The sequence below is a fragment of the Trichosurus vulpecula genome, chromosome 8 (genome assembly GCF_011100635.1).
Source record: "Trichosurus vulpecula isolate mTriVul1 chromosome 8, mTriVul1.pri, whole genome shotgun sequence".
In the NCBI taxonomy this organism is placed as follows: domain Eukaryota; kingdom Metazoa; phylum Chordata; class Mammalia; order Diprotodontia; family Phalangeridae; genus Trichosurus; species Trichosurus vulpecula.
In genome coordinates this window covers 260,113,262-260,137,788 of record NC_050580.1, presented here as the reverse complement: position 1 = coordinate 260,137,788, position 24,527 = coordinate 260,113,262, and the positions used below count along the sequence as shown (strand labels likewise).

Sequence of the window (24,527 nt, the reverse complement as noted above, 5' to 3'; positions counted from 1 at the left end):
TGATAGATGTGTATTATACACACATCTGTGTACTCACTTTTATGAAGCATATATGTTAAAAATTTCATCATATAATTGATGCCTTTTGGTGGAAAGATTAGTTCTTTGCATTTATATAGTAATTAGGTATGTATCATATTTTGACAAGCAGTTGTTGTTGACAGTCCTCGTTCATTACATGAGTGACATATACTCCCACAAAAGGCACCATAGCACTAAACTCAAAATACAAAATATTTGTGAAGCAATCAAATTCATATATTTTTGTAGGTAAAGTAAACAAAAATAATGAAATGTGTGTATGGTACTTTTAAAGTACCATTTTATAATAGGAGTACTGAAAAAATAAGTTGATACAGGATTTTTCTTTTACTTTTGGAATATCATAGGGGAATTTATTGTTTCTATATGTCTCTCAAATCCTAAAAAGGAAAATTGCTTTTTTGCGTTTTTTGAGATAACTGAATGTGTCACTTAAGTCATAAACTAGAATGGTTCTGTAAGTTATGCTACAGATTTAACAGCGTAAATGATTGTTAGGAGAGGGAGCATGATCCAGTGTAAAGACAATTCATTGTAATGTCAGAAGATACGGCCTAAGATACCACCTCTCATGCGTTTTTGACATGAGCCTGTCACTTAAACTCCTTGGACGTCAGTATCCTGGCTGGACTAGATGGCTTCTAAGATCCCTTCTAGCTCTCTAGTCCTGTGATCTGTACTTTATTCAGTGCCTTCCCAATCCAAATCTTTGATCCTATGGTCCAAGTTTGTTAGTCTAGTCTATAAATTATTTTAGGAGTGGAGATCAGATATGTCTGTATCTACATACATAAAACATTTTTATCCAAATTGAAATTATTTCCATAAAGTGATTCAGGCAAATTTTAGCTCCAGGACTTTAAGCAGAGCTTTAAAGGATATGTACTCCTTGTAAAGTATTCAAATATAGGTTTGTTCTTCAGGCAGCCTTGCTCGATTGCCTTGGGCCTGGTTCAACCCCGTTTTTAGTTCCCTTTGCATTTTGTTATTGCAGTTTGAATGTGCATGTGCTATAAGATTGTATTTAAATGATTTAAAAATTTTTTGAAATTAAATATTCATGATTGATATAATTGCATGGCAAAGAAAACTGCAGTTATGGTTTTATGTTGTTTATGCCTTTGAGACCAAAAGTCTTGGTTAGAGGATACTTAGACAAAAAATGCCTCCAGTTTTTTCTGGTAGTTTCTGAGTTTCTCTTGTGGAAAAAGGAAAATTTTAGAGCATATCTATCACAGTCTTAGAATAAATTCAAATTGGCATCCAAAGACTGGATGTTTGAATCCCTTAAAACAGTGAATATTCTGACAGGAAAAATTAATAATTCTCTCAGATCGTTTGTTTGTTAACTTTTATTTCTTTTACTTCCAAAGGTAACTTTTTCTATGAGCTGGAATAGTGTAAGGAACAAAACTTTTTAATCTTTGAAATTTTATGTTTTGCTATTTTAATCTACATAGTTAGACTGATTTTTTTTTTAAGAAAAAATCATGATAGTAGGAGGATTCTGGAAAAATATACATATAGCCTTCATATTATTACCTTTTTTTCTTTTTTAAGAGGAGTATACAGTTTAGGTTAATCATTGACGAACACTTAGATATTTACATATGCAAATACAGAAGATGCCTGTAATTTGTCTTGGCTCTGTAGCTGTCTATGACTTAGTTTCATTTTATCTAAAATATGGCTAATAACATACCTAGAATATACTTCACAGCTTTCACATGAGCCTTAAATGAGATAATTGTACGTAAAGTATGTTTTAGATTTTAAAGTACAAGATAAATATTATTATTTTCATATTATTCATTAAACTCCTATTCCCTCTTTACCCCCAAACCTTTTTCCTCCTTTAAATTATTCCTATTTCCCTATTCCTGTTGATGGTCCCACCCTTCTTTCAGTTATCCCGATTTGCAAACCTGGAGTCATCCTTGATTCTTCCCTTTTGAAGGAAAGGATTTTAAAGGATATCCAGTTTTGTCAGGTTGTCATATCCACTGCCTTCTCTCCACTCACACAGATTCTATCCTATTTCAGACCGTCATTATTTCTTGCCTGTATTATTGCAATAGTCTCTTAATTGTTCTCCCTGTTCCCAGTATCTTCTCCTAAATCCATCTTACATATAATTCCCAAAGTACCATTTCTGAAACAGATCTGACCTTATCATTCCCCAACTCAAAAAGTCTTCAGCAACACCCAGTTGCATCTGGGATAAAATGTAAATTCCTAAGTCTGGCATTGAGAGCCTTCCACACTCCAAATTCCCTGTACCATTACAGTTTTATCTCGTGATATGACCCTTCTTATATTTTCCACTCTAGTTAAGCTGACCTGCTACCTATTCCCTGTACATGACATTCTATACCTGTACCTTTGTACAAGTGATCCTACATGTACAGAATGGACATCTTCCTCACTTTCCACATGTAAAATTTCTGGCTTCCTTCAGAGCACTACTCAGGTGCCATCTTCTACATGAGGCCTTTCCTGATCTGTTCCCCTTCTTCCACCTCCCTCAATTATCATCCTTCTCTCCCTCTTGAAATTACTTTCTACATACTTTATATGTATTTATCTGCATACATGTTTCATCTTCCCTTAGGAAGTAAAGTCCCTTAGGGAAGACACTTTTTTTTGTCTTTTTCTTCTCAGCACTTAGCATGGTGCAGTGCACAGAGATGCTTAATAAATGTTTGTTAAAGTGAGTTGAATTAGTGGATAGTCATAGGGAGTTGCTGGGGCGTTTTGAGGTAGCCCATGACTGGTAGGGTACCTGGTGAGAATCAAAGTGCTGCTTTGTACTCCTATCTGCTGACTTTAAACCCAGTATTGTAACCGTGCTGCACTTTCTTTTATGGATTATGATCATAAAGTGTAACGATTCAACCTTACAGGCCTTTATTAAGCATCTGTTGTTATCTCATTCAGAGCACATTATAGCTTTGTGAAATAAATGATGCAAGTCTAATTATCCTTATTTTACAGATAAGGAAGTAAGCTTATAGCGCTTAAATATCTTGCTTAGTCAGATCTTCCTAGGAAGTAAGAAAGCCAGGATTTGAATGTGGCTCTTCTAGTTCTATGTCCACACTCTAGAAACCTTCCTGGTCAATAAAAACTACTAGGATTGAGGTGTGCAGTTTAATTAATGATTGTTATTGTGTGGATCTGGACTTATTAGGAACTTAATAACTTGTCTTCTTATTTCTCCTTTTATGTGAGTGAATAGTATTGTCTTGTATTTTATTTCTATAGTTCTGTATTCTAAGAAGGCTCAAGTATTCTGCTCACCCTCTCAAAGTTTGCACTTTTTCTTGAATAATTAGGTAGATGAATAATACCATGTGGTAGTCCAGGCACAAAATGTTCCATATTTGTACAGTTACTAAATAGTAGATTCCCTGTTCACTTGTTTCTATTACAGACAAGCTCTCAGAATTGGGATGGAAAGAACATCTAATCATTTAACTTGTACCTAAATTGGAATGAATCCATTCTTCATATTCCCCCAAAGCAGTCATCTCCAATTGAAGACTTCTATAATGATAGAGAACTCACTGCCTCACAAGGCAGCACATTTCATGTTTGAATGGCCCTAATTGTTAGGAAAATGTCTTCCTTTTCCTAAGCCTAAATTTTCCTCTCCACATCTTCCACCTATTGCTTCTATTTCTGTCTTCCGAGGCCAGGTGAGCAAGTTTTATCCTTTTTATAAATGACAACCCTTCAAATACTTGAAGTAGAACACAACTGTCCTGTCCCCTCAGAGGATTTTCTAGGCTAAAAAATCCCATTTCCTTCAAATGAACCTTATGTGACATAACCTTGAAGTGCCTCATCATTTTGGTTGCCTTTTCTGAATGCTCTCCAGCTTGTCAATGTCCTTGCTAAAAAATATGGTACCTGTAACTGAATACTGTATTGCAAATATCATGCCACCAGGGCAAAGTGTACTGCTTTTATTCTTGACATTATTCCTCTCTTGCTGAAGCCTAAGATTATGTTAAGCTTTTTTTTTTTTGGCAGCCTTGTGACATCCGAGATCTTTCTTACAGGACCTGTTTGCTAGCCATGCTGCAATGTTTTATACTTATAAACTTTGGGGTTCTTTGAAGCTGAGAAAGGCAGTTTTGTATAGCGGATAGAGTTCTCGACTTGGAACCAGGACTTCAATCAGCCTGGGTTGAAACCTGTTTCTTGACACCTAATTTGTAACTCTGGGCAAATCTGTAAATTCTCTGAGACTCAGTGTCCTCACACGTAATATTAGAGGGGTAGAGTAGGTGACCTTTAAATTCTCTTCCTGCTCTAACTCTGTCATCTCGTGGTCCGCAAAGTGTTTTGTCTCACTTTTACATCCTTGTTGATATCTTTTTGGATTAGGACTGATTAGAATTTTAGTGATCACTTCAGACTTGTCATCTGTAAATCTGATAAACATACTATATATCCCTTCATCAAAGGTAATGAATAAATTTTTGGCTCGTATAGGGACAAAGATAGATGCTGGGTAGCCCACTAAAGACTGCCCTGCCCCTTCCAGCCTGAATAAATCTGGTGATCACTGCTGTTCAGGCTTAGTTAGTGAAACTTTTCCAAATCTACCTAACTATACTATAATCTAATCCCTATATTTCCATCTACCAGAACACTGAGATAAGAATAATTTATCACTATACCATCAGCTATTAAATAATGTCTTCTTAGAAAGATGGAGGTTAGGAGATAGGTAAATATTTGGATGGTGAGAATTTGGAAAATGTGAGCAAGGGGAAACTTATAGGTAGGAAGGTAGGAAGGAGTAGGTAGGAAGAGTAAAATTGTTGAGTAAATTGCCTGGGTATTAGGGAAAAGGATGATTGCTAGATGGATAAAGGGAATGAATAACTACTTTACAGATTATCAAATCAGAAAGTTATTTGGAAACTTTGATCCTAATATTTGTAGCTTACTTACTTAGAATTTAGTGTTACTGTATAAAAGGTATGCTATAATATAATGTGAAGCTGGTTTAAAGTCTTAAGGAATAGGTGGCATACTTAGAATAACACAGAAAACTATCAACTGTAATATTCAGTTCTGAAAGTATTTATGAGGCTTCTGCCCTGTGAACGTCACTGGAGATAGAGAGTAAAAAATGAAACAGTTCCTCCTCTCAAGATCTTAGATTCCACCAGGGGCCAAGGACAAAGGGAGGAGAATAGGGATTGTATGAGATAACTTAGAACTTATATGACCTTTCACAGTCACTTAAGCTCTGTGGGACTCTATCCCTTCATCTGTAAAATGAATGGTTTAGACTAAATGGCCTTTAAGTTTCTCTTCCAGCTCAAGATATGTGATCCTTTACATAATGTGGTATGGTGGATAGACATTGGCTTTGGAGATAGGAGACCTAGGTTTAAATGCTGCCCCTGATCCCAGCTATGTGACCTGGGACTAGTCACTTGCCCTCCTTGGGCCTCACTTTTCTTGTTTGTAAAATGAAGGGGGCATGAGTAGTTGGCCCTTGAAATGTCTTGTAGTATTTTAGTGAGCTGTGATTCTGTAGAAAAAGTTGGGGAAGCCTAACAATTGAGGGATCAGAAAGGTCTCATATAGGAGACTTAAACTAAGCCACAAAGGGAGCTAGTCATTCTAAGGGAAGTGACTATTAATAGAAACTAGTCCAAGTATGGGGGACAGGCTGTGCAAGTGCATGAAGGAGGGAGATGAAATACTGTTTATATGGAAAAAACAAGCCAGCCATTTGAGCCTGACTGTAAAGTACATAAGAATAGATGAGTTTTAAAGGCTGAGCTGAAGCTGGAGCTAGTCTGTGAAGGACTTTAAATACCTTAAGGGGATTTTTTGTTTGTTTGTTTGCTTGCTAGTTTTTTAATCCTAGGGGCAATAAGAAGTAATAGAAGTGAACATTGTTAGACTTGTGATTTAGGAATATCAGTTTGGCCATCTGTATTGTAGATTGGAGAGAGGAGACACTGGAAACAAGGAGTCAGGAGGCTGTTTATTGGATTATTCCATGTGAGTAGTGATGTGAGTAGTTGACTGTCAGTAAAAGTGATTAGATAACATAATAGTAAAAGTTATCAAGCTGATTCATTGCCACTATGACCTAATTCTTCTTCACTGGAGTATCCCAAATATGGCAAGGTTGAACCTATTTTTTCATTATTTAAATCTAACTTTATGTTTATTACCAGAAATGGCTTTGGGAAGAAAAATATAAAAATATCTTATGGAATGCATAAAGCCAGGAATAAATTCAGTATATTTGAGTTAATCTTATAGGGAATTTAGAACATGTGGAATTTTATTTTAAAAGCAAATTTCTAAGAAATAATCCCTTCACTGATTTTTGAGAATGGGTTGTGTCAATTTTATTTCTCTTCATCCTATTTTAGCCCAGCTCTAGAATTTTCTTCCTGGAAGAGGAGGTCTTCTAAGGAAACTTTTTAGGGTTGAAAGTAAAGGTATTAAATGATAGGTGTTAGAATTTGGCACAAAAAAAGATATCATAGAGAATATCTAAACTGCCTAAACAACAGTATAGAATAAGTAGTTTAGTTTCATCTGGCTAACAGAAGATTAATAAATGAAGAAATATGTGTTTGACTTCTATAGCTGAAAATGTTTATTTAAAATAATATTACTTCATTGATTTATATAATTTGGTTGATCATTTTGAGAGAATGAAGATAGGTTTTTACTAATGTGAAACACTCTGAAGATAAATCAAAATAGTTTCCTAGTACATAAAGTCTGTAGTAGTTGGAAGTATGGTTAACCACTATTACAAAAAATATAATTCTCTGTGGTAGTTGTGGCTTCCTGGATTAGAGAGGTTAGGACTTGTGAGTATGCATTTGGTTTCCTTTTTAAATTTCAGTTAAACCACCAATAAAGTTTGTATTTTCCAAGGCAAACCACTTTTAGTGTGTGGCTTGAATGTTTTCTCTAAAATGTGCTTACATATATCTTTTATTTTGGCTTGCTAGGCATGCTTCTTCCCTTCTCTAAATTTGTCATTCTAGTCTAGTTCCTTATGGTTGTTGTTGTTTTCTTTTTAACTACAGCTACATTGTTTATGTTTATTATCCTATTTATTTAATATTTAGTAATATTTAATATTTATTTAATATTAATATTTAATATTTATTTAATATTATGTTTATTATCCTATTTATTTAATATCATACATTTTAAATTTTGATTTTCAGTTACAGAAATTTCATTTGGCTAATGCAAGTTAGACAGAATCCTACCTCTAAGCTCATAAATAAAGCGAGCATTTGTTTAAAACTATTGTAATAGTGTTCTGTATGGAAACACTGTCCAATAGTATCAATTGCTTAACTGGCTCAAAATATGAAAAGCAAAATCGTTTGTGTATTAATCAGTGCACACAGAATTTGTTTGGTAGGTTGAGTGGATATCAGACTATATACACCTGCCCTCCTCTAACAGAGACAATTATAGTACTGGCTCAGTCTTAGATATTTGTGTTCAAAGGCCAATGAGCTTTTGTCACAGAAGCAATATTTTGATCCTCAGATACTATCCTAATAACTTAAGTAAATTAATCATGTATACAAATGTATACAAGTATATACAAATCAAGATACTAAGAAAGAAGTTGGAATCAAGAGGCTGATAATCTAGAAAAATATAGCCATTACTATTTAATGATTCCCTTCTCTTATAGCATTAATAGTTCAATTATAATAAATTATATCATTAATAGTTAAAATGATTCAATTTTTTTTACTTAAATGGCTCCATAGATGAGCCTAGACCAATGAGTCAAAGCATATATTTATTTTTAAATCATTTTTTCATGTCTTATTTTTATATCATCTATATTTTCCCTATAGCCTACTTCCTCCCCTTCCCTAAGAACCATCCCTAATAACAAATAATTTTTAAATAAAAAAGAAAAATGGAAGAGAAAAAATGAGTAAAGTCTTTAACATCCCCCATCTCTGTAAAGGAAGAGAAGAAGATACCTTCCAGTACTTCTTTGGGGCCAGGCTTGTTGTATGTAATTTTGCCAGCATTCGTTTTTGCTCATTCTGTGGTGGTTCTTTTTGTTTACATTTGTTGTAGTCGTATATAGTTTTCTTGCTTTTGCTTATTTCACTTTGCATCAGTTCATGTAAGTTTTTCCAAGCTTCTGTATGCATCATGTTCGTCATTGCATAGCTCAGTAATATTCCATTACATTCATGTATCACAATTTGTTTAGCCATTTCCCCATTGATAGGCATCTATTTTCTTTCCAGTTCTTTCCTAATACAAAAAATTCTGCTATAAACATTTGCATTTCTTTTTATAAATGACCTCCTTGGTATATGTGCCTAACAATCAACAGTCATTTCTTAAGCATTTAATTTGTGGTAGCCATTTTGTGCTAGGCATTAGGGATACAAATACAGAGAATCAAATAGTACTCCGAAACAGCTTGTATCCTACCAGGGGGAAGAACAGGTACACGTGTAGTAGGATAAGTATATACATAATGATGATAAAAAAATACTAGATAACTAATGAATGTTATTTGATAAAATATAAACCATCATAATATGATATGTGTGCATATAAATGTGTACATACACACATGAATATATATATATATAGATATAGATATATAGATATATAGATATACAGGTAGTTATGCTATCTTGACTGGTCATTTTTACTTTTTTATAAATAAATGCTGTCATTGTCTTTCAACAGAACAAGTTTATTTTTTTAAATTTCAAACAGCCAGTTGCTATTTACGTCTTATTATTCAGTATCTTAATGACATGAACACCTTAATAGCCTGCTGCTGCATTGGTCTACCTCAGATCTTTTCCCCACTTCAAATAATCCTCCATTCAGCCACTGAAGTGATTTTCCTAAAGCACAGGTATGATCAAGTCACCCTTTGACTCAATAAATTCCAGTGGCTCCCTGCTGCCTCCAGGAGTAAATACAAAATGCTTCGTTTGGCATTCAGTTTTCTTTTTTTTTTTTTCGGAGGGGGGAAGGCAGGGCATTTGGGGTTAAGTGACTTGCCCAAGGTCACACAGCTAGTAAGTGAGTCAAGTGTCGGAGGCCGGATTTGAACTTAGGTTGAACTGACTCCAGGGCCAGCGTTCTACTTACTGTGCCACCTAGTTGCCCCTGGTATTCAGTTTTCTTACACCTCACTCCGGAACACATGCTCTTTAATTCAGTGATACTGGTGTTCTGGCTGTTTTATAAACAAGGCACGCCATCTTTAATTTCCGGCATTTTCTGTGGTTGATCCCTATGCCTGGAATGCTTCACTCTAAATACTGACCTCCCTGATTTCCTTTAAGTCCCAACCAAAATCCAATCTTCTACTGGAAGCCTTTCAAAACTGCTCCTAAATTCTAGTGCCTTCCTTCTGTTAGTTGTTATTTTTCCTTTCTATAGCTTGCTGTATATATTGTATATACTTGTTTGTACGTTGTCTCCCCTGTTAGACTGTAAGCGTTTTGAGGCAGGAATTGTCTTTTGCCTCTTTTTGTAGCCCACGTGCTTAGCATAATGCCTCGCACATAGTAAGAGCTTAATAAGTGTTGGTCGATTAATTGATTGACAGGATATACCTAGACTTTTCGTCCTCAGAATAGTTTGATATATCGGTCACAGTAAGACTGGCCAATGAGAGCCAAATCCTTAGGAGCATGGGCAGCACGTGCTGCATGATGTACTCCTCTTCATACAAGTTTGTGGTGATGTGGAGTGGAGGATTCTGGCTCAGCAGAAATCTTTTACCATTCAGTAAGACAAGAAACAGTTACAGAGTGCCCCCGCATTTTCCGAATTGGAGATTCAGGTCCCTCCATTTCATGGCATTACAGATTTCTAGCTGCAAGCTTATTGGCCTCCTCCATGTGAGTTTGTAGTAGGCAGGGTGTGCTGCATGAACTAATGAGGACTAGGCACTGAGCAGTCCTTACTGCATTACATCTCTCATTATTTCATCTAAGGTCTTTTATCTGACATCATTTATACATTTGACAATTTTAGTTTTATGTGTTAATATATTTGTAATTAGAAATCAATATAGATATGAGTAACTAACATATCACTGCTCGAAATGGGGGACAGTTATGGTCTGTGTTCAGATAAAATTATAGATAATTCATGACCTAATTTTATGATACTTTATCATTTGTAAAGTGTTTTATTATGGTCGGCCCATTTTATAGATTAGGAAATTAAAGCTAAGAAAAATTAACAAAGTTAGACAAGCTAGCAAGTTGTCAAGTCTGCAGACGTTTATTAAGCACCTACTATATACTGTACTAAACAATTGGGGATACAAAGAAAGTAAAAAACAAGTATCTGCTCTCAAGGAGCTCACAGTCTGGGGGGAGGGGAGAGTGTCCAGACATCTATTTACAAACAAGATATAAACTAGACAAATTAGAGATAATCACAGAAGGATGGCATTTTGATTAAGGGGGATCAGCAACGTCTTCTTGTAGAGGGTAGAGGAAACCAGGGATCCAGGAGGCTGGAGATGAAGAGAGAATCCTAGACATGGGGGACAACTAGTGAAAATGCCCCAAGTTGGGAGAAGATGTATTGTTATTTGTGGGGAACAGCAATCACTGGATTGCAGAATATATAGAGAGGACTAAGGTGTAAGAAGCCTGGAAAGGTAGGGAAGGCACCAGGTTATGGGAGGCTTTAAGAGCCAAAAAGAGGATTTTTGTATTTCATCCTGGAGGTCAAAAGCCACTGGAGTTTATTGAATATGGGAGTGACAACTGTCTTCTGACTTCTGTACAGTGCTTTTTTGGAATACATCATGCCTGAGAATTGGAGTTTCTCCTCTTCCCCTGCCATTAGTAATCTTTATATCAGAATTTCCAACAATACTAGAATGATCTGGTGGAATTTTGTTTCTCTTTTTAGGTTTTCTTTTTTAGGATTTCTTTCCATTTGACTAGTACAGGTAACGATGAACAGCAGCATCGCCTACAGGAAGAAGCAATGCAATGATGGCTAATGCACAAATGAGGTTACTTCTCAGTAATTTAAAACTGATTGTGTTTTTGTTCCTCTTGAAGAAAATGCATATAGCTAAAACTTTATATTTACAAAATCAGTAAATTAATGTGTGATTCTTTTAGTTTCCAGAAAATTTTCTTTAAATAAAACAAGGTTAAAGATGGCACACAGGCTGATTTTTATTCAGCATGTCTTTTGCTACCATCCCTTTTTTTCCATTGCCATTTAGAGTGCTTTAATCATTCTGAAGCCCTAAGGCAAGGGGACAGTGGGATATTTCCTAAGGAAAAATTGATATGACAGGGTTTTTTTGTTTGTTTCTGGTAAATATATAACTACAGTAGGCTGTGATTACAATGTGGTTCATTTTTACATGTATATATGCACGTGTGTATGCATATATCTTTACTCACTTCTAGTTGTCATTGGATTAAGTCATCTCCCTCCCAAAACCTAAGTACAACACAGATTATATAGTGAGTCTTGCCTTAGCACCAGGGTTTGGAAAAGATCTCAACAGTGGTTTAGGGAGGTAATTATTAAATTATCTATTAATGTGGGGAATCATATCATAACATGGTATATGTACTCCTAATAGCCATTCTCAACTTTATTATTAATTATGCATGTATATATATACATATATATATATATATATATTTAAAGTTTTTTTTTAAGTTAGAGTAGGACCCCAAGTGACATCCTAAAGGCATTATTTTAATGTCTTTTCATTGCCACTAAATAAGTTTATGGAGTACTCATCTTTTTGTACTTAGAAAGAACATTGGACTTAGATGAAATTTTGCTGATGTTAAGTATGGTAAACTAGGGCATCAGAGTTTTGTTTTTTTTTTATCTTTATTAATTTCACTTAAATGTTTTGTGTAGCTACTTCCATCTATCTAGTCATCTCAGAAATGGAGACTGATGATAGCAAAACTCATCATTTTTTATTTTACTAGTTGCATTTGTAAGAACTTAAGAATTCTTTATGTGGCACTTTCATTGCACAGGCATATTTCAATTAAAGTATAAGTAAGAATAGTTTCTATATTACAAAAGAAATGATTTTTTTGGGGGGGGAAATCCTAATATATCTCCCTTTGAATTGAGTAGAGAAAATACCTGTGTTATGGGTACTAAGAAAACAGAACTTTACCACTGAAGTCAGAAGCACTTTTGAGATTTCACTGAATGGTAATAAAGACAGTGGAGAATTTAAAGTTTGTAAAGTTGTCACATATACCTGTTAATATAATGAATTTAATTTTTAAAATGAAATAAATATATACATATTTTGTAATCAAATAATTCTACTCCTGTCCTTTGATAATTCTGACTTTTAATGAAAAATAATTTCTGTTATATACTTTAGAGTGAAAAACTGAAACCCAAATTTTTACTCCATGTTAAGACCCAAATAGAGCAGAGATTATATAGGACAGATATAAAAATGAAATTATTTTAAAATTCAGTAAGAATAACATTCATTATTAGGCTGGCAATAATGGATCCCATTTCTAAATTCATTGTGAATGTAGTATGCTCAATAGTAATTTCGTCATTGTTTGAATTTATTTTTCAATTTTTTCACATAAATTTCCAATTTTGGGGTAGCACAAAATTATTTCTTTTTTATCCTGGTTGCATTTTATTTGTAATATGATATAGGTTATTATAGATTTAGTTAGCTTTTTATAGTTGGGATTGTCTAAATAAAAATTATATACTTTCACTTTGAAAGTTTAATATCATGTCATGATAATACTAAGTTCGTTCATATTCAGGTCCAAATATTCAATTAGGTTATCCTTTTTCCCTCTACATTTTAGGACTCTTTATTAAAAAGAGCTTTATATGTAATATAATAGCAACCACCAGGGTAGGCAGCTGGTGTGGTAGAAGGAATACTGGATTTGGAGTTCCATTAGTAATTTAGAAATGGTGAGCAGGCAGAGGATTTACTAATGTTACCGTCCTCATTTTTCCAGAACACTCCTACCCCCCTCAACTTTGTATCTTCACATTTCTTCAAGGGATTTTCTTTTGTTTCCTTAATGAAAGGGAGCGTGAGGTGTAAATGTATTTAGTAAAATCTATTTTTCCTGAGTATGCTCATTGACTCACTGAATTTATTTATGATTAGGTTTGTCAGCCTTAGTTTAATAACCAATTAAAATTGTTTTTGGAAAGTCAGTACTAATTGATAGCACAACAAACCAGTGTTATGGACTGGTGATTTGGGTAGAACAAGGGAGAAGAGAATTTTATCTCTTCGTAGTAAACTCCAGAGAATTTAAAATATATGTCTGTAGGTCTATCTATCTATCTATCTATCTATCTATCTATCTATCTATATCTCTTAACCATTTCTGGGAATCCAAGATCAGGAAGGTACCTCCGAGGCCATATAGTCCAAGCCCTGTCAAGCCAAGAATCATTTCTACAACATTCCTAACTAGTAAATTATTCAGCCTTTGCTTTAAAACCTCCAGTGATTGGAAACTACTACTTCCTAATGTACCCCAGTGGTTAGTTGTTATTTTTTCTTTTTATCTTAAGCCTTTATATACCTCTCTGATCCTAATTCTTAACCTCTGTGGCCATGCAGAATGAGTCCTATTCTTCCTCTAAATAGTAGCCCTCTAAATACTTGAAAATAACTCTGTTTCCTTGAAGTCTTGTCTTCTTCAGACTAAATATACTCAGTTTTTTCAGCTGATGTTTTTATGATACGTTATCCAGCCCCCTTAGCATACTGACCAGTATCTTCTGTAAATACAGCTTTTTATTGTCTTTCATAAAATGTGCCCAGAAAACAGTAGACTCTTATGTGGCCTTACAAGGGCAGAGTATTGTAGAACTATTACCTCAGTTGTTCTATATATACAAAGGCTTTCTTAATATAGCATGGTAGCATTAGTTGTTTGTTTTTGCTTTTATGTCATATTTTGAATTATATTGAATTTGCAGTTTACTAAGATTCTTTCCCCATCCCACCCAAATTTTCTTCCTCTCATGGATTTTTATTTAGTTATGGTCTTCCCTTGCACTTTTAAACTTAACAAAAGCTCTTTACATTTCTTTCTGTTTCATTTCATTTCATTTGATTATACTTATTTTTTTCAAGATATTTTTAGTTCCCCCTTTGTGTCATCCAATATAGTTAGTTCTCCAAGTTAAACATTAAACCTTATGCCATTTGCAAATTTGATGAGCATACTGTCTGTACTTTTATCCCAGGCATCGATAAAAATGTTGAAAAGAATAGGTCCAAGGACAGATTCCTTGGTCACTCCACTAGAGTTGGTAACCAAATCAACCCATTAATAGCTATTACTTGGTTCTGGTGTTTCAATTGGTCCCAAAGCTACTGGATTGTACTACAATATAGCCAGATTTCTCTTTAAGTCTTTTCTAGAAGCGTAGGATGAAAGACACGCTTAATTTTATTTTTGATGGAATCTAAGTATACTACTAGCCTAGCTGATACTGTCAGCAAAGGAAATGAGGTTATTCTAGAGTGACCTGGTTTTTGGATGAAATTATGCTTATTTTGAATGAGAACTGCTTCCCCTTGATCACATTAGCTAATAGTTTGTCTTTTATTACTATTTTCAAAAAATAACTTTGTTTTATTTTTTTCAACTTCTTTTAAAAGCATTTTTTCATTTCTTTGGTTTTTTTTTCAGAATTTCTATTTTTGTGCTTATCTGAGGATTTTAACTTGGTGATTTTTCTTACCTTTTTTTTACGTGCTCAATTTATTGATCTCTTCTTTCTCCTTTTTGTTAATGAAGTAATTGAGATAAAAATTTCCCTCAGGATTGCTTTGGCTGAATATTAAAAGTTTTGATATATTGTCCCATTGTTATAATCTTTTTTAATAGCATTCTTGTTTCTGTGATTTATCTTTGGGGTTGCATTCTTTACCTTTACATTATTTAGACCAAATTTAAATCCAGATCTTTTCTTCGAATTGCCCATAAGTAAACAGTATTGGTGCAGTAACAAAGAACATTGAATCTGAAATTACAGGGCCTGAGTTTAAATTGCATCTGTCATCTACTACCTATGTGACTTTGAACCAAGAAATTTAATCTCCTTGGGCCTCAGGTTTTTTTTTTATTTTTAACATGAAGGTTGGACCAGATGATTAAAAGATCACTTCTAGTTCAAGGTGCTTGTAGTTATTATTGCATTGTCTATGAAGGATATTTTAATATTCCTGCTTTTCTGCATTTTTAAATGAATTTTGTTTACCTTAACCACAGTTTTTTTAAAGTGCCATTTAATTCTGAAAAATATGTATAATCCTACAGTTACCATTTAATTTTCATTAAAGATATATCATATCCTCCACTCCCTCCACCCCAACTTGCTTCTCTTAATAAATACAAACCATTTAAATAAAACATACAAGTCAAGCTTATGGTCTATAGTTTGCAGACTTCATTTTACTCTTTTCCCTTTTCAGAAAATAGGTACTTTTGTCATTTTCTAATCTTGTTATACCTTACTTATTCTCCAAGATCCATAGATTACCAACAGCATCTTAGCCACCACATCTGCCAGTTCTCTCAGTATTCTAGGATGCATTTTGTTCTGTCCTGGTGATTTAAACTCAATGAAAGCAGTCTTGTGCTGCATCTTCTCACTTGTCTGCTAGTAGAAAAATTATACATTTAGCTCTGCGTCTATCTAGTGTTATATTCTATATAATTCTAGTTTCAAACTGAAAGAGAAAAAAAATTAATCTAGCAAAGGCACAATGCCAAAGTAAAAAATAGTAAGAGTGATGAAAGGTGTAACTCTCATTCTGAGAAATTTATATTCAGTTCACTTCAGGCTATTTGTTATGGCTTCTAGGCTTGTCTTTTTTTATAAGAAAAATTGTATTTACTTAGAAGCATTCAGAATGTCAGCAAAACAGTTGCAACTTTTTTGTTTTTGCAATTACAGAGTGGTATTCAGTTAACAGAATAACAATTATTTTATGTGCTGCATCAAAGACAACTTAAGATTAAAATGCACTACATCCCCATATATAACTAACTTGTGCTGTGCACCAAGAACCTGCTTTAAATTTCCATTCCAATTTACAACCCCATACTGTACCAGGCAACGTTAGCAGCTATTGAAAGTAACACTAAAGCTCGGGGCTACATAAAGACATATTCGATAGTATGTTAACTATACAAAAAAAGCACTGTATAGTTTAAAAACAATCTTACACAGTCTTACATTTCAATTTTTTTTCTTTAAAGGGAGAGAATTGTACACAGGGGAGTTAAATGCTTTATAAACAAGAACAAAACTGCTCTAGGACCAACTTATTCATCTTTGTCATCTTCATCCTACTCCTCGTCTTCTTCATCTTCCTCATCTTTCTCCTCCTCCTTCCTTTTCTTGCTTTTCTCAGGCTTGACAACTCCTCCCTTTATTCCGACATCAGATTTTCCTTTAGCCTGGTATGCAGCAACATCCTTTTCATATTTTTCCTTCAGTTTAGCTACCTTCTTTTCATAAGGTTGTTTGTCATCTTCATTAATGTTATTCCACATTTCTCCTAGTTTTGTTTTTTTTTTTTTGCCACATCTCCAATAGAAAGACCAGGATGCTCCCCTTTGATTTTTGGACAATACTCAGAACAGCATAAGAAAAATGCCAAAGGAGGGGCCTCTTTGGTGTACTGGGATCTTTAAACTTCTTTTTTTGTTTCTCCTTTAGATGGTACGTAGGTTTTCATTTCTCTTTCATAATAAACCGTATCAACTTTTGTCATGTCCTCAAATTTTCCTTTCTCTTTAGCAGACATTGTCTTCCACCTTTCTGAGCATTTTTTAGAAAATTCTGAGAAGTTCACAGAAGCATCTGGGTGCTTCTTGTGTTCCTCTTGGCAAGTTTGCATGAAGGAGGCATATGAAGACATTTTCCCTCTTGGCTTCTTAGGATCACCTTTGCCAATTTTGATTTTCCCTCAGCACCTCACAGAGTAGCCCAGTGCTTGTCTGGCTCTTACTTGCCTCAGCATTGTCTCTATGGAGCTCAATGTATTACAATGGCTGTGAAAGTATGAGCCATGTAGACTTGTCTTTAAAGCACAATGGTAGCTTGGAAATAGCTAGAAAGCTTGCTATAGGCAGAAGCAATATTTAGATGGAGAAACAATAAATGACTTATTGCTTTATAATCCTTTAAATAGGAAAAGAGATTGCATGAAATCCAGGGACTTTGTCTCCTTTTTTGAGTCATAATAATGTTTTTTCTCTTGTCATGAAAGTCTTTACTCTAAGTTTGACTCCTTCCTCTAAAGGAACCACACAAAAAATTGACCTGGGTTTACATGTGGCAGCTGAATAGACAGAAACCAGTTATTGTTGCTGATTTCACCAATTATGATCCATATAGTGCTAGGTGTTGTGTTATCATACACATTACGTAGAGGAGAGTTTTCCTGACCTTAGAGAGTTTATGTTATGTTGAGAGGAGTAGGGAAGAGGAGTTTCCCCACAGATAGAATGTTGAGTTCAACATGAAACAATAGCAGCCCAGAGGAAGAAAACAAAGGTATTTTAGATGGTAGAGACAGACTAATAATTATTATTACAAGAGAAAGCAGAAAGAAATAGATGTGTTCATTTTGTTCTAAGTGCACTTGGTTTTAACCTCATTAATACCCTTTAATATTAGTGTTCAGGAAAAAAAGTAGCTTTATACTCCCAATACTTTTTAGGAATTCATTAAAACTTTGGTTAAAAACCTAGTCTTTTAGTAATACTCTAAAACAATCATCTTTTAAATTAATTTATTGAGAAAAATTAGAATTTTTGTCTCCTGTTATGTGCTTGTCATCATGATCTCTTTGGTATCACATTGTTTTTACATTACTTAAATTTCCACTGGACTATAAATTATTTGAGGCTAGAAGCCATGTCTTATTAAGAAGCCAAATCTATCTGAGTTCCTTACAAAATGTTTTGTAGATATTGGGTGCTTAATCATCATTCATTGAGAGAAAGTGAGTGAATAGGTACATTTTAGTTCTTTGGAGGCTTTCTTTTTGAAAGCCATGCCATCACTGGCTTTTTGTGTAGTTTGACAGCCCCCAAATTGGCCTGGCTTTGTTCCATGAATGATCTTAAACGTAAAGATGAGCACATTGAAATCAATATGCTACTTAAGGGGCAACCAGAGGTAGAAGAATCTGGGAGTAGTTCATTCTGTTCAGCTAATGAGTTGCTGGAGGCAATGCAATCTTGAACATTGTAACAATGAATCCTATATATAGGATGCATCATTCATCATCAAACAGAGCAAATTTTAAATTTAGACACCATTGTTTTAGCTTCAGGCAGTTTTTACAGTCTGCTGACACATCTTTGTACCATCTATGAAAAAAATAATTTGTTAATAGAATTAATAGTATAAACAAGATTTCAAAAAGTCTTCAAGAAGACAATTTTAAGTACTCTAGGGATGTGCAGATGACATTCAAATAATTGGTATGCTACTTAAAAGTCATCTTTACCTTTTTATTAAGGCAGGTCCTTTATACTTGGCAGCACTTTGTATAGCCTATTCTGCTGACATTAAATAAAATTACATTTATTGTTTAAAAATAGTCAGCAACTCAAACTTGTCACTAAATTAGATTTGCCTCTTCTCATGAAATCCAAATTTTTACTGTGATTTTTAAATCTAAATTTTTATTATCTTTTGGTTTTATTGCCTTATTTTCCAGTATATTCCTTCTCCTTTTTCCTGAAAGCTATTCCTTATAACAAAGAATAAAAAAAGTAGAAACAAAAGCATTTCAGAAAAACTAAACTACACATCAGCCAAGCTTTATATTGTTGACCTTATGAGCAATGTTCCACGCTCATAGTTCTCATCTCTTTTAAAAAAGGAAAAGAGGTACATTTTCCTTTATCATCTTTGGGGCAAAATATGTTGAGTAAGCTTATTTATCACTTCATATTTTGAGTTCCTGTGCTTTAAAGAATCCAGTATAGACACTGTAGAAGGATACAAAAAGTGGCCTTTGATGTCAAGGAGATTATCTGGTTGAGAAAATAACATATATATGGATATTTATAAGGTAATTACAATGTGAAGCAATACGTAATTAATACTCAGTGAGTGATACAGGTAAGTGCCAATATGCTTCCTTCAAATCAACCTTTATTTTTTGTCCTAATAATTAATCAGTAAGTATTTATTAAGTGCCTCCTACATGCTAAGCACTGCTAGGTACTAGGGATACAGAGACAAAAGTAAGTATACCTTGCCCACAAAGAGTTTGAGCAACTGCTGGTGTTGTATTGCACTGAAACATATAGTGCTAAGGTAATAAATACATAATTACCCTGAGAGATGTGGTGAAGCCATATTGTAAAGGGCTATAAATGTAAAACAAAGGAGTTTACTTTTCATTTTAGAAGCAGTAGGAAATCATTGAGGCTTCTTGTGCAGGAGAGTAACATTCTCAGATCTTTGCTAAGAAATTTAATTCTGTTAGCTATATGGAGGCTAGATGATGGAAGGTTATTATCTAGTAGTAATATTTCTTTAGTTAAAAGAGATAGCAATTAATAGTATGTGGAGAAGGGGGATTGAAAAATTAGATATTCACATAATAATATTAGGTATTTTCCAACCTAGCATAATAGTTTTCAGGTTTAAGAAGTAACAGAAGCTTGGAAATTCATGAAGTAGATGAGGTGAAAGTAGCTAGTTGCTTCAGCATCCAAAAATAATCCACACTACTATTAATAGGTACTGAAACAGTGTAATTGCAAGTTCACCTGGAGAACTGCAATGTCTGAAATATATAAATAGATTAAAGATAATACTACTTGTAAATTTCAGAGCATAAGTGTAGGTAGAAGAACTCAGTTTTTTAAAGTTCTTTGTAAATTTGGCATACTTAATTACTTAATTTCACATAAAAGGAGGTGTACTGGTATATTGGTTTTAAAAGATTTTTAACTTAGCATTTTCTCACTCAGGTCATTTGCAAAGATAGTATAAATTACCTCAAATGTAATTTTTTCGTGGTGGTACTAATAAGAATTCCTCCAAATGGCAACATACAAATTTCCAGAAACAAGGAGATTTGTCTGGATATTACTGGTTTTCTAGTCTTTTTTGAAGTGGTTTTAGGATGAGGTTTACATTCAAAATTTCATTCATATTTAAAGATTGAGTACCTTTGGTTCAAAGAGTCAGTTACAAAGCAGTAAGTCCTGAAGCATTGGTATGCTCTAACTATAGATTAAAAATCCGATTGAAACAATTACCACAGTACTGTATCATGAGTAATTTTTGGAATCAGGAGACTGGCAACTAAGAAGACATAAGTTGAAGTTCCACCTCTAACATAGAGTGACTTCGTTATCCTGAGCAAGTAACTACTTCTCAGTGCATTGGGTAACTCTCTAATACTATAAATTGTAAAGGTGCTGACCTGCATTAGTCTAAGGGGTTTCTTCATTCAGGAGTTCCCTGTACCAGTGAAATCATAGATCCAGTCCCTTTTTCTTTCTTTACTGTAATAATGCTCTTGCTCCACTTTAACCTCAGTAATTTCACTCTGAAATCATAAATAGAAGTAGTATCCATGTATTGATGTAACAGCCAGGGTCTTAATACACCCTTAGACCACCTTTAGTGGTTTCCCTAACTGTTTCCTATGTTCTTTACCATTTACTGTTACTTAGAATTCAAACGTAACATTTCTTGTCTTCAGCAGTTTCTCATTCTTTGAAAGTAATGTTAGGGTCAAAGATAAATCTTAAACAAGGATATGAATTTATGTAATTTGTGTGCATACACACCTTAAGAGCCACTGGTTTCGGGAAAAGACCAGAGAGCTGCTCATCACCGCTCACATTTTCCTATGGCATTCCAAATGAATTGAGGTACCTTGATGGCGCAAAAGGATATGATATGGGCAAGGAATACCTGGTCAAGAATGAAAAGAATGAATGCTGACTCTTTTCCATGTCTGAATCAGTGGAAGGTAAACTAGGGACTATACCTTTAATTTATAGTAACTTTTCCTCTTTGTAAGAACGAATTAGGCACCCTATTTGTGGTGATGTTGGGATTATGTAGGAACACATATTTTTCTTGATTTTTTTTCAAAAGTTTCCAGTTTTTAAATACAGGCAAAAAGAATATCTGCAAATAAGTGTGGCATACCATATAGTGAACCTTTCTAGAGCTTGTTTTATGTGACTAGAGCTTGTTTTATGTGACTATCATATAGTCTATTATGTGTAGTTAATAAATTACCACAAGCTAAAACAGTGGGTATATTTTTAGAAATGGAGCAGAGAAATAATGTAAATTGTTCAGCAAGTGTTTGGTGGAGTGATATTTAGGTCAGTGATATCTTTGTTTAAAAAAACATACAATTAATCTCATATCATATAAGGTGATTATGTTTTAGGAAAACATATGACTTAATTCCACATGTAGAAATTTTTGTTAGTTGATACTTTATTCACCAAAACTTTCTTTTAACTTTCATAGAGCTATAGTGTTTTATATCAATAAGAAGTGACCCATATGCATTTTAAAATTCTAGAGTGCAATGTAAATTTTCACATGTGTGTGTGTTTCACCCATATTTTAGTGCCAATTTCCTCTGTTAGGCATCACATTTTAATTATTTGAAGGTTGATAAAATAGCATTTCTGTCCTAGCTTTCTTAACTAGAATTTTTGACTCGCTAAAATAGCACTTTACCTAATCTTGTGGAATGACAATCCTTTTGAATTTATAAATGTGATTATTTATATCTCTACAGTACCTAGAACATGGTAGGCACTTAATAAATATTGATTGGTTTTTTTTTAAATTAACATTGAAAAGGAAACTTTCATTGAAAGGTTATTTGCAGCAAAATACTAACCATAGTCTTTACCCAGAGTTTCAATATATTTAAAAGGTATTCTCTGACAGTTATTTCATTTGGATACAGTATACATGTATCCATGCATACATGGCAGCTGGGTATAGTGGATAGATAGCAGGAAAACCTTTGTCTAACCTCTGACATATATTAGGTATGTGATCCTAGGGAAGTCATAAAACTTCTCTGGGCTCTAGGCAACTCTCTAAGATTATAAGTTGTTAAGAAGGTGCATTAGTAGCAGGAATTTCCTCATTTGGAAATTTCCTATATCATCAGTAAAATCAGTCTAGTCTCTATCCCCTATCCTTACCACATGTACAAAAACCACAAATGAATTAATGCAAAGTTATTTATTAAGTACATATTATGTGCTAAACGTTATGCTACCTAGGACTACAAAAACAAAAGCAAAGATAGATCCTGCCTTGAGGAGCTTTTACTCTAATGGGGGAGACAACACGTAGGGAAGTGGTGGCTTTTTTGAGTGGAAAGTTACCGGAATGGTGAGTGGAGCCATAGGGAAATCTATTAGACGTATACTATCCCATTTGTTATGTTCTCTTAACTGTATTTAAGAAATAAGCATATGTTTAGTGCATTTTAGGGAAATGTATCAAACATGGCAGAAATAAGTTGGGGGAAGGTAAAAGGTTTAATTATCTAAAAATTTTACTTATGTAAATCAACTCATTCCTGTTGATTTTAGACAGATGAGATATTACTAGAACTTATGGTGAATTATATGAGTCTCCTGTTTTCTATTTGTAAATTAGGCAATGTAATTACATTATTTTTCATTTTTCCAACTTTCAAAGGTGTTTAAAATGATGTGTCTTTGGGAAAATGTAAAATAAATGAACCCCTACTTTTTAAAATAATTAATTTTGAGGGATCTTTTATCATTGTTATTTGAGAAATTAATAATTGTCCTGAGTAAGAAAAATGGTTTTGTGGTAGAAGTGGAACATTTCTAATTATCAGTCACAACAACCTTTGTAAGTAATTCATTTGGAAAAAAATTGGCATTTACTGATGAAATCTTGGGATGAAATTTCAAAACGTGAAAAAAGATTAAATAACAAGAAACACATATTTAATTGACATATCAAGTTTACTTTTCCTCTCTTCTTTACAACTTTCTCAAATAGCTGGAACTCCATTATTTATCAGTATTATTTAAAATTACACATAGATAATTCATATAAGAAAAAATATTATGGTCAGTCATTTAAATTTTGAAAAACCTATCATATTCTGTCCCTAAGACTAAGAGATTTTTCCTTTCCATTACAAAAAAAGATCATCCCAATTTAGCACAATTTTGCTATCCTTCCACTTCCTCATTGTAGGCAGAAGCTTCTTGCCTTCCTGCTGAGGACATAATTTCTGGATCTGGTAGATGTACTGTCAGCACAGTGAAACAGGAAATTACTTTCCCATGTCAGCTGGTGTTGGTAAAGAATAATGTTTGGAGTAGGATATATTTTATCTCCCCTTTGAAATGTCATTGGACATTAAGAGAGAGTTCAGAACTAAGGGAGAACTCAGAAGGAGTGGCATCAACATATATTGCCATATTACTCTCTTTTGTAAAGTCGTCCTCTCAAACTTGCATCTCTCTCAAAAAATAACAGCCAGGAAGAAAAGAAAAAACTAAGTATGACCATGTTCTTTGGTTCAATGGCAGGAGCAAGAATTCCTTATTAGTCAAATGCTTGGTTTAGAAATTACGCCCATTTTCTTTCACTGGAAAGCCTTGTAGAAGAGTAGTTATCACCACTGTTATTACTACTCTCCTCTTCTCATTTCTGTTTTGTTTAGCCTAGGAAAATAAAATCTTTAATCTCCCAGTCAGGGAAATAAATAGTCCTTTATCAACTCTCAGTTGAATTCAACAAACTTTTTTTAAGCACTTACTATGCATAATGCACTATTATGAGGCACTGGAAATTCAAAAACAAAAATTAAATTGCCCATGGCATCAAGGAGTTTCATTCTACTGGTTGGATTTATAACATGCCCATGACTAGAAATACAAAGTAATTGAGATAATGGAGAAATACAAATAACTGAGGGAATTGGGGGAAGGCCTCAAGTAGGATTTGACAACTAAGCCAATCCTTGAAACAAGTTTAGGATTCAGTGGGTGATGTGAGGTGGAAGGGTATTTAGACAGACAGCAAGATGTGGAAAGCTGAGTCAAAGTCAAGGAACAATTAGTGCCTCACTGCTTGGTATGTGTGCACAGTGCCTGGCATATGATAATGTGTAAATGATGATGATGATGATGATGATGGTAGTGGTCGTGGTGGTGATGATCCTCTCTTGCCTTTGCTATGAAAAGTGGATTCCTTGGATAAAATGTCAGCTCCCCTTACTGCCCTGTTGATGAGGCCTTTATCCACTAACTCAAGTTTTGAATTTCCTCCCTGGACTAGGCCTTTTAAAAAGAAGTCAAATTTGGACATAGAAACAGAGAGGGGCTACACACAAACAGTGATTTACTTTCTAGGAGGGG

General features: G+C 34.0%; 1 protein-coding gene and 1 pseudogene across 2 annotated transcripts in view; one reads left to right on the top strand and one right to left on the bottom strand.

Moving 5' to 3' along the window:
• Positions 1-24,527, top strand: part of NOVA1 (NOVA alternative splicing regulator 1) — a 161,738-nt gene that overhangs the window by 23,736 nt on the left and 113,475 nt on the right. The window lies entirely within an intron of this gene.
• The window catches only part of LOC118828390, a 33,580-nt pseudogene continuing 25,471 nt past the window's right edge, over positions 16,419-24,527 (bottom strand).